Raw genomic sequence first — 11,792 nt, 5'->3', positions numbered from 1 at the left:
AACTCTAAAATAGGCCTGCCTACCTCACTGGTTTCTTATGAATATTAATAAAGTAGAAAGTGCCTGACACATGGAGGTATTTAGCAGCAGTTACTTCCTGTTTTCCCTAATGCCAATTCTGAGCTGCTGGAGAAAAACTGCTTCTTAGTTTTCCACTGTGTGGCACTGGTACATTGAATGCAGAATCAGTTGGGATGGATACAAGAGGGTAGCTGTGGGCCAGTTCATGCCAAATACAGATCTGCCCATTTCAAGGCAGCTTTCCCACACTGCTCCCTCTGCAGACTGCTCTTACCTTGCTGTCTTGTGACTAGCTGGTTTTCCTATTAGTCTTTCCCTCACCTCCATCTACCTCCCATAGGTGTGAATTCCCTTCATGTGAAGTGCCAGGAATGGCTCATCTGTGTCCCCAAGGCCCTCAATGACTTGGCACAGAGCACACTTACCAGAGAGAAGTTTGGAAAGGCAGTTATCTGCAGTTGTCAATGAAGGGAGCTAAAAGAACAATTTGTTGCAGAGAGGGTGCTCAAGGAGCCCTTGGCAAAAGTAAGCAGGCACTGGGGGCTCAGGCACAGAGGGGAGGTGGAGGTGAGAAGCAGGACAGATGGAGCTCAGAGACGAACAAGCTACTTTGTGACCTGCTCTGGGGCAATCATTCATTAATTTGCTTAACAAGTTCTAGCTATCTACATTTGCCTGGATCTTTGCACATTCTGGATTGGGGTACTGCAGTATATTATATAAGAGGAATGTGGATCTGGCACTATGCATTCTTGGACAAGTTACTTGACATCTCTGAGCCCCAGTGACATCATCAGCAACATGGTCATAACACCCAATGTTTCATACAGTTGTTCTGAGGATTGCATGAGTTTATATAAAGTGCCACATAGTCTCTGCTACATAACTCTTTGCTAACACAACTGCTAGAGATAATAATATTCATTCAGTCCTATGTGGTAGAGCAAAGTCTCCAGCAGACCTTGGAACTGAGACCAGAAATCCAGCTGTCACCTGACAGCTGAGAAAACAGGGACAGGGAAGACAGAGGTGCAGCAGGAACAGAACCCAGCCAAGAACTCTCGGGGCACTTGCTTTCTATCTAAATGTTGTTTCCCTAGGTTTAGAGCCAGAAGAGTGGGCAAGATGCTGGTTCGCAAGATGCTGGTTCACCCAGTGCTCCTTCAGGGAAAGTGGTCTGTAAAGCTGGGGCAGTCTGCCCATGATAGTACAAACCAGGCGGCTTCCTGGACGCATAGCTGAGGATGAACTTAGGCGCAATCTGCTGCAGGGCCTGCAATGTGTTGTGATCCCCTCCTCTCTGCTGAGTTACAGCCTGACCCAGGAGAGTTCATTGCTTCACTCCAGAACACTCTTACTGGATGGAGTGTGAGGCAATAGTGATACAGTGTACTGTGAGATTTTTCCAGTGTCCACAGTTCTGTAATATCCTTGACTTCATTTGACCTCCACAGCATTTTTTTTAAACAGCTGGAGAAACTTTGGCTCAAGGAGTTAATTAACTTATCTGAAGTCTTGGTACAGTAACTAGGTATTTTCTCTAAATCTAGTGTTCATTCAGTACTTTAAACGAGAGCTGACACTGAGTGCCTCCTTGAGGCCTGTTTGAAATGCTCCACCTGCATGATATCCTAACACGCCTCACAACCTACCCAGTCCTCGCAAAAATGAAGACAGACAGAAGGAACTGACCCAAGAATACACAGATGGTAGGCAGCAGAGCCAGGGTTCAAACCCAGCCAGCCAAGTTCTACTGCCTATCGTATTCCCCTCTGTATCAGAGGCGGTGGCTTCTTCTCTTTTTTTTTGGCACCAGGGATTGAACTCGACCACTGAGTCATATCCCCAGCCCTATTTTGTATTTTATTTTGAGACAGAGTCTCACTGAGTTGCTTAATACCTCTCTAAGTTGCTGAGGCTGGCGTTACAATCCTCCCGCCTCAGCCTTCCATACTTCTGGGATTATAGGCATGTGCCACTGTGCCCAGCTGTATCAGGGCTTCTTCTTCTTCTTCTTCTTCTTTTTTTTTTTTTAAAGAGAGGGAGAGAGAGAGAGAATTTTTTAACATTTATTTTTTTTTAGTACTTGGCGGACACAACATCTTTGTTTGTACGTGGTGCTGAGGATCGAACCCGGGCCGCACGCATGCCAGGCGAGCATGCTACCACTTGAGCCACATCCCCAGCCCTGTATCAGGGCTTCTTAACCCAAATGAACAACTTGGTCCAGATTATCCTGAGTTATGGGGGCTGTCCTGAATTACAGCATTTTTATTTATTTGCTTATTTTTGGTACTGGGAATCAGACCCAGGGCCTGGCAATCACTAGTCAAGTATTCTGTCATTGAGCTACACCCCCAGTCCCTGTAGGATACATAGTGGCATTCCTGGCCTCTATTCCCAAGGTGCATGGGAGCACTTGCCTCCTGATGGTTGTAATAACCAAAGATGTCAAATACCCCATGGGGGCAAAATCACTCCTCGTTATGAACTCCACTCTGTTATACTATCCTAAATGATAGCATATGGTTATTTTTTAAAAAAAATATGGCAATACCTAATTTTAGACAAAATGTTTCTATAGAACTCTTTCCAAAATGAATTAACATTCAGATTCAGTCAACCCTAACTGCTCACTCCCCACCTATACCCATGCAATTTATAGGCCATTTTAAGAATGAATTGATGCTTAGAGAAATCAAGTGACCTGCCCAGAATAACAAAGCCAGTATGTGGCAGAACAGGAATTTGAACCTTGGTCTCAAAATCCACATGGCTTTTTTAGTAGTATTCATTCTGAAGTGACAGAATTATATTTTCTCAATTCTAAGATATACATTCTCTCCACAATTTAATGGTTTTAGAATTGGGATGCAACTTAAAACTAGTGTATGCTTCTAGTAGATTTTTAATTCCTCCAAAAGCTATTATTTAATTAAAAGTACATCTCAACAAACAAGTCTCTTAGAATTGGGCATCAAGGGCTTGGGCTGGGATATAGCTCACTGGTAGAGTGCTTACCTAACACGTGCAAGGCTCTGGGTTCAATCTCTAGTACCTCAGGAAAAGAACTGTGAGAAGAGAATAGAGAACTTGAGCCCCTCCTCTCTGCTGTTCCTGATGCTGAGTTACAGCCTGAGTGTGGAAGATGCTGATGGAGGTGGTAAGGAGAGAGCAGAGGGCAGTCCTTCCTCCTCAAGAGTGAGACCTGTCCTCTGCACCACTGTCCACACCACCCAGAATCCTTACCTGTCAACCCCCATCCAGCTCTGGTGACCCAGTTCATACCACACCCCTATAGTAAGTTTTGCCAGGTCATTGATGTGAATCTCAGTTTTTCTAATTCCATCTTTTTTTTTTTAATATTTATTTATTTTTATTAGTTTTTGGCGGACACAACATCTTTGTTTGTATGTGGTGCTGAGGATTGAACCCAGGCCGCACGCATGCCAGGCGAGTGCGCTACCGCTTGAGCCACATCCCCAGCCCCTCTAATTCCATCTTTAAGTTTCTTTTTCTACCCAATCATTTCAGCTGTAATAGAGTGTTTGACTGACTAAACACCTTCTCCTTCATCAGGGGCAATGTTAGCATCTTTGCCTAGTAGAAAAGGAGGCTGAGGTCCACAGAAGGACAGCAACTTGCCCAACATTTCTCTCAAGGTCAGTGGCAGGCCAGCAAGGGAACAGTCTCCACATTCTTCACATCGACACCTCATGCTTGCCCTGCTCACCACAACCAGCTGGTGAGCCGTCAGTTCTGCCAAGGTTTTTCTTGGAGAAAGTGGCATTACAGGATGAATCTATGGTAAAAACTGTGACATCTGAGCTCAGAGAGGTACAGCGACTCAACTAAGGCCCCATAGCACCTCAGCAGAATTCAGACAGCCCTGACCCTCCCTCACTCGAGCTTCCAAAGCCGGTCAGGCCTGCCTCCACTCTCACCAGCAGGAAAGGGACAGCAGCCTCTTCCAGGCCTCCCCAAGAAAACGAGGACTCTCACTGATGTCACAGGGGTTGTGGTCTGTCCCTCCAGTATGCCCCAACAATATTCTAACTTTTTAAGAGCTGGGCTCAAGTCCTGAACCTAACCAGTGACCTGACTAAAACTGACTGAAAGCCTACAGGGCCGGAGGAAGACAGGAAGTTGAGTCCCAGATGGTGCAACATCTGGGCAAGTAAGTTCCTTGGGGATAACTCTACCTCTTACAGGTTATTATGAGGACTATTAGCTTTTTGTTGCTGGGGCCAAAATACACAAGAACAACATAAAAATTTAATTTCAGGCTAATGATTTCACAGGTCTCAGTTTGTGGTCAACTGACTCCAATATGGGCCCAAGGTGAATCAGAACAGCATGGTGGAAGGGTGTGGCAGAGGAAAGCTGTTAGCTCATGGCAGCTGGGAAGCAGAACGAGAAGTCAGGAACCGAATATAATCCTTCACAGCATGCCTCTAGTGACGTGCTCCCTCTAGCCAAGGCCCACCTGTCTACATTTATCACCCAGTAATCCATTCAAATTATTAATCCATCAAGTGGATTAATCCCAATTAGGTCATAGCTCTCATAATCTAATCATTTTACCTCTGAGCATTCCTGTGTTGCCACAGGAGCTTTTGCGTGACATCTCATATTCAAAATGTAACAAGGACTGAGATGATGCAAGTCTGTGGTGCACTTTCAAGTACCACGGTGGGCTTGAAGTTGGCTACACATGTGTGTAGATTGGAGCCTCTGACTTTGCACAGTCATGAACCATGTGATCTCAGGAAAATTATCTCTTTGAAATTCCGTTCTCTTGTGGGCATAGTATATCCAGCTCATCAAATTGTGAGTCCCTGGCATATGGGAGGCACTCAATTAATATATTCCCTCCTAAGAAAGCATCATTATATGAAACATTTCAGAAGTCAAACCCTTAATTCTATTATTTAAGCATGTGGATAAATCTCAAGTTATGGGCAGGGATTTAACCTCAAATGAATACTGAGATTGCCAATGATTTTAAAGCACCAGCAACTGCTTTTACATTTAGTCATCTGTCTTGCAGGGAGGCTACAAAACTGGAAAAGAATTGTAGTCCAGAGGAAAATGCCTCTGTGTAGCAGGGGCAATTTAGGGGGGCACATCTCTTTATTCAGTTTCAGGTTTGTCCCCCTTCTCTGCAAAAAGGCAGGAGCCAAGATACAAGCAGGTTCTAAAGAGGGTCATGAAAATTATATGGGTTGTGGTTTGAGAAGGGAAGGAAGAAAAAAAAATTGCAGGAATTACTTGACTTGGAAAGGAAAGGGTAAGACTGGTGATAAATAGGAGAGTATTATATTGCAGAGGAGGGTGGTTAGTCACATGCTAAGTTCATTACTGTGGTAGGGATCTGGGGGGACCAAAGGGATCATGTCTCAAGACTTGGAGCATTTCGGGAAAATTATACAAATCATAGATATTATTAATTATGATTAGCAATGTCCAAGGTAGGGTTTGCTTTTTAGTTTGTCTCTCTCACTTTGTAAATGTGCCCAGAAACTGTAGGGTGCACTCTGCCTTATATGTGCACATGAAGCACACTGCTTATATGGCCAGCTCACATAGGAGCTCTAGGTTCCGCATCTCTTGGACACCCCTTGACCAGAACATGTTGGCCAACACCTGGGCAGGACTTCCAAGGGTTTTCATGGATTGATCTCTAAATCCCTTCTTCTTCTCCATCTCTGGTTGCTTTCCTCTCCCCAAATGCCCCAGCCACTCTGAATTCCTCACTGGTCCTAGAACACATCATTTGGTCATTCATTTAACAGTGTGGAGAGACTATTACCTGCCTAGAAGTTTCACACAGTGGGGATACCTCCACAGTGAACAAGACAAAGACCCTGCCCTGGTAGAATTTAAATACTAGTGTGAGAGGACAAATCATTTCTAGGAAAGGTAGGCAGCTAGTTCTGAAAGAATAGGCAGAAAAAGCTTCTCTGTAGAGATAACTTAGGAAAGCAAAGACTTGAATGATGCAAAAAGTGAGCTAAGAGCTAATGAGGCCACACGTTTTAAGGCACATGTTGAACAAGCTTCTCTAAATGAGTTTGGGACCAGGAGAAACCAAAGATCATTAACAGATGGGCAGAGTGAGGAAGAATCAGAGTCTAGGGGACAAGAACAGAGGATGATATGGATCAATTCAAAGGCCTTAGGTCATGATCAGGAGTGTGGATTCTGGTGTAAGTGTAGGGGAACACCACTGGAGATGATCATCACTCTGTCTGCAGGATAGGAAATAAACTCAAGGGAAAGATAAATGTGAGATGATAGTGGCTGGAACTAGGGTAATAGCAGCAGGGTGGTAAATACCTGGGGGAAAGACATAGGGATGCCCTGGGAAGACACTTGACGGGAGTTTGAAGAATTAGCATCTAATAGTTTGCCATCAGGGTCAATGTCTTATCTTTGTAATCAAAACATGTGGCACAGTAACTGGAATGATATAAGTGGACTTGGAAAAAGTATCAAATATTCTGGAAGAAAAGTGTCATATATGTAACACTGAATTTTCTAGTTCAGAATGCTATTTAATCCATTCCGAGAGAGGGGAAACATATATATAAAATGTGGAAAATAGAAATGTGAAGAAAGGAAAATTTATAATTCCTTAAACTCCCATCACCTGGAGACAAACATTGGTAATTTGGTGTAATACTTTTCCCTTGGTCTTTTCATGCTCATTTTTAAAAAGCTGGGTATTTCCACTTTGACAAGAGGCCTGGTCTACTGGAATCAGTTGGTTTGGGTTTGAATCTCACTTTAACACTAGTGGCCTTGGACAAATAACTTACTCTCTAAGCCTTAAAATGGAGATAGCAGCACCTACTGTGTCACAGTATTGTGAACCTAAATGATTCATACAAAGCACTTAATATGTGCTCAACATATGGTAGCTGTTATGAATACAAAGAAGTCCAAATATCACAGATACAATTATAAGGAAAGCTTTCAATATCTCATTTCATAGGAAAAAGGATCTGCATATCTACAATCTAATCATATGTACTCTAAGGAAAAATAATCATACCAAGAGTAGGAATTTGCCAAATAAGATGTAAGCAATATCAAATATTTTTAAAACCAAAATTTTATAGTAGCAAAAAACAGAACTGTGCCAAGTACTAACCCCAGATCCTAGCCTGTTTAATAAATCTCTCCCCTATAAAGCTGACATACGTATGGGATTACAGTTTACATTAATAACAGTATAAAGGGCAGATATTGCTCACCTGCCAAGAAATGATTCTTTCAGGTTTTTCATCTTCAGTTACGTCTGTGTGGTATGACAGGGCACAGCACCAATTCAGGACACTTCTGGTCACCCCTGGCTTCTGCCATCACCAAGTAATATGATTCTGAGCAAGTGTCCTTTCTAGTCTTCCATAAAATGAGAGGGGTTTTCTTTAAGGCTCATTCAGTAAGTTCTCAAATTCTACTATCATGCAAAATTTAGTTTAACAGGTATAATACAGGTATGAGGAAGAAGTATTACATGTTCACCAGGTACCGTGATAACTTGAAATAGCATACTTAATATCTTAATTATCATTACTGTTTATTGGGGGAAAATAAATCACACATTATGTGGTGTACTTCTAATGCCAAGAAAACAACAGCCACATTTTCACTGAAAAGGAAATGAGAGAATAACGTGAAAACATCTGGGGTCATGAGTCCCATAGTTGGTACCATTTTCAAAGGTCCATCTATTCGTAGCAAATATCAGTTTCTCAGTGGCTTTAAACCTATTCCAGCTGGTTTATATTGACAATGATGGTGGTGAATCCGGCTTAGTTTTATATACCAAAATTATTCATTAATTTAATAATGCTTGGGGAACAGCTATTGCTTTTATACGTTTCTGAAAAACCTGTAGCCCACCCCTTTAACCTCCTGCATGCAATGTGGTATACTACTGAGCTTCAAACTGGGGGCCTCATCAGAACCACAAAGCTTCTCACAGGACTCATACAACCAGGGGAAGACTTGGCAAACCTGAAAGCATGTGTAAGGGTTATGATCCAGATTCCAGGGATGGGGAGGCCTGCAGAGGAAGTAACATCTAAGCCAAGGGGTAAAGAGTGAGCAGTTAGTATGAGGGTAACGACATGCCACATTATCTGCACCCAACTAGAGGGCACCTCTTCTAGTTGGTTAAGGCCCTCCCATCTGTACTCCCTACATACCCTGTGATTTCCTCTAGCTATAGTGACCTTAAGTCCTACTTTTCTCTGGACAGTCCTCTGCTTGAGTATTAATGGTGCCCCCTTTACAATCAGATGTACCCTGGTTAGGATCATAGATTACACTATTACCATACCTTTTAGTCTCTGGCTTGCATGTGACTGAGCTCACCAAGGGCCTAGACTCCATATTCACCTTTGAATTCCTTCACAAGCTGTTCCAGTCACTTTTGTATCACACCACTTAGCCTGGTGTCTGATGTAAATACATTGAGCAACACAGTTGTCCAAAACAATGTGTGAAATCAGAATGAACAGCAAATTCAAGAGATAACACATCAAACCTGTGAATCTTTATATCATGTTGGAATCCTGATTTCATCTTTCTATGTGCCCTTCTGATTCTTAGGATTTTATCTGAAAAGGCAGGATGAATACCTTCCTCACAGGACAGAGGAGTTTAAACGAGGTAGGATGAAGTGCTTCAGCACATACTCGAATATGGAACACTGTCAGCAGCTGCGGCTACTGTAGACAAATGCCCCCCTCCCCCCACAACACTGTTCTGCCTTAAGAAAATCAAATCAGCACCTAAGAAGCACCTAGTGGGGACTTGGTAAGTGTGCACTAGATGAATGCTTAGTCTAGTGCTAGGAGCTGGGTGCTGGCCAGATTCTTGGGTTACAAGATACATTAGTCAAAATTACAAACTACAAGTCAAAAGTTTTTACTCCTTTAAGTGCAGTTTTAATAATAAATTTCTAAAACCTCCTCCTTATAAGCATAGATAACAACAACAACAAAAAAAGGCAGCACCATCTAGTTATATTCTACTTGTGCTAATTAACAATTTAAACTTCACCTTTCTTGTAATGATACTCTAAAAAGTTATTCATATGAGCATGCCAACTTGGATATTTTGGTTCATCTCCTCTCTGAACTGTCAGCCTCTCAAGTTTTATGTGATTAATATATACAGAGAAAAGTAGAAAGGTCTTAGATTGAGTCCACAATAGTTTTCTTGATCCCCAATTACAATATCCTCTTTTGCAGTATATCCTTGTTGAACATTTGGAATGAATTAAGACATTAAACTTCCAGATGTTTAAACTACTACTGTAAATTTAAACTCATTAAAAGGAGGCAGATTTACTACCTCTACTTAGTTTTGAAGTCTGTTGTCCACTGTCCAAATAATTTATGGGACCAAATACAGTGGCAGGTAGTGTATTCTATTTATATAGTATTCATGGCGAGAAATAAGGGGCATTTAAAAAGGTCTGGAAATTTACTGCCATTTTCACCAACCTATAGATCACACTTATTGTTGTTTCTAAGTTAGTAATTGTTTCCTGAAACTGATCTAGTAGATATTTTTATGCTAATCTGTACTAAAAATTACTTTGCTTTTTCTGGCCACAAAAAGCTGGCTGCAGAAGAACATTTGATTATGGCCAGAAGACAGCTGCACCACTCTTGTGAAATAAATGAACCTGGATCTACGATCCTTTGTGGTAGTGTCTTGGCAGCCAAACAAAGGTGGCAGCATTTCTACACCCAGTTTGTAAAGTCTCAGGCTCCAAGTTTTTTTGCTGTTGTTGTTCTTTTTCTTTTTTTTGCAAGGAGCCCATGTCGACTATAATGAGTGTATTGTAGATGTTGTGCTGAAAGCTGGCAATGGATAAAGCAAGAACATAAAAGAAGTCTATTCCCAAAGCAAATATTGCTTTTGCAAACCTTAAGAATGAAGTGGCTTTCACAATCAATTTTAAGATCGAAGGAGTGGACTGAAGTGCCAAGCTCTGGCACTTATTAGCTACATAATTTGAGGCAATTAATTTACTACTGTGAGCTTGACTTCTCAATTGAAAAATGGGAATAAAACCTGAGTTCTTCTGAGGACTCAAATGAGATAATCAAGGCGCTTTGTAAATTCTAATACTGCAAAGTACACTTTCCCTCTTTTATGAATTACTCACTTTGAATAGTTCTTAAAAAGTGGCTGCCCCTAAAGTAAAACAAAATTAAACCAGATTCAGCTAAGTTACTGCAGAGGAGTGGGTCTCCAGAGAACTCTTTCATCTCAAACTACTAACCTCATCAGATATCCTAAGAACTAAGTGAAAATTACACACATTATAAAGGATTTGTTCTCATTTTATAGTACCACATCCCATATTGGGCTTCAACCGGATAATTTCAAAAAGATGAGAGTAAATGTGTAAAAAGCCAAGATTCCTCTAATTAGACACATTAAATCTTGAATGTATATTCTTAGATTTTACAACTGTTTAGATATGATACGAACTTATTTATTTTGGTACTGGGGATGGAATTCAGGAGTGCTTAACCACTGAGACACATCCTCAGCCCCACTTTTTAAAAAATTTGAGATAGGGTCTTGCTAAGTTACTAGGACCTTGCTAAACTGCTGAGGCTAGCTTTGAACTCATGATCCTCCTACCTCAGCATCCTAAGTTGCTGTGATTACAGGTGTGTTGCCATGCCCAGCAGAACTTACTTAGAAAAAAAAAAATGCACAAGGCTTTCCTGAATACTGTATTGTTCTTTCCTTTAATTTTGGTAAATCTGATTTACTAAGGTCTATCTAATTTGTGTATGTAATTATAAAAAGTACAACCGGCTGGACATGATGATGTATACCTGCAATACCAGTAACTCAGGAAGCTGTTGACAGGAGGATTGCAAGTTTGAAGTCAGCCTGGGCAACTTAGTGTGACCTTGGCTCAACATGGAAAAAAAAAAAAAAAGGGTTGAGATTGCAACTCAGGGATTGTGCCTAGTAACCTAGCATGTGTGAGGTTCTGGGTTCAATTCCCAGTAGTGCCAAAATAAATAAATAAATAAATAAAAAGTGCAGATTGTAGTCCTAGGGGCCAACTCCCAACTCTAGGCTATAAATTCTGAGTCAGATATAACTGGTATTGACAGCACCTAGCTGAGAAGTCAGGCATATAGTAAGCATTCAACTAATATTTGTGGAATAAACGCTCCCAGGTACCTCTTTCCAAATACCTTGCAAGAACAATCTTTTTAATCTGTGATCCTAACACTCACTCAAATTGCCATCAAGGATCAGTTTTTGAAAATTAGGACTTTTAAGCCTTCATTAAATGTCCAAACTAGAGAATGAATAAATAAATATAAGTATATATAAATATAAATATATATATATATATGTTATAGACACAGATACAAATAATGGGTACCTCAAAAGCTTAATCAATCCTTTTTATTTGAATGCTTTGGGATATATGATTGTAATGGATGAAACACGGGCCATATTTGCAGCTCCTCCTAACAAGGGGAATCTACTCCTTGTCCCTTGAATATAGGCTGGCCAAGTGATTTGCTTTAAGAGTGTGGTAAAGGGGCTGAAATTGTGGCTCAGCGGTAGAGCACTTGCCTGGCATGTGTGAGGCACTGGGTTTGATCCTCAGCACCACATAAAAAATAAATAAATAAAATAAAGGTATTATGTCCACCTACAACTAAAAATATATTAAAAAAAAAAAAGAGTGTGTGAAGTGATGTGCC

Source organism: Callospermophilus lateralis, chromosome 2 (assembly GCF_048772815.1).
Source record: "Callospermophilus lateralis isolate mCalLat2 chromosome 2, mCalLat2.hap1, whole genome shotgun sequence".
Lineage (NCBI taxonomy): Eukaryota > Metazoa > Chordata > Mammalia > Rodentia > Sciuridae > Callospermophilus > Callospermophilus lateralis.
Note: the sequence above shows the minus strand (reverse complement) of the source record.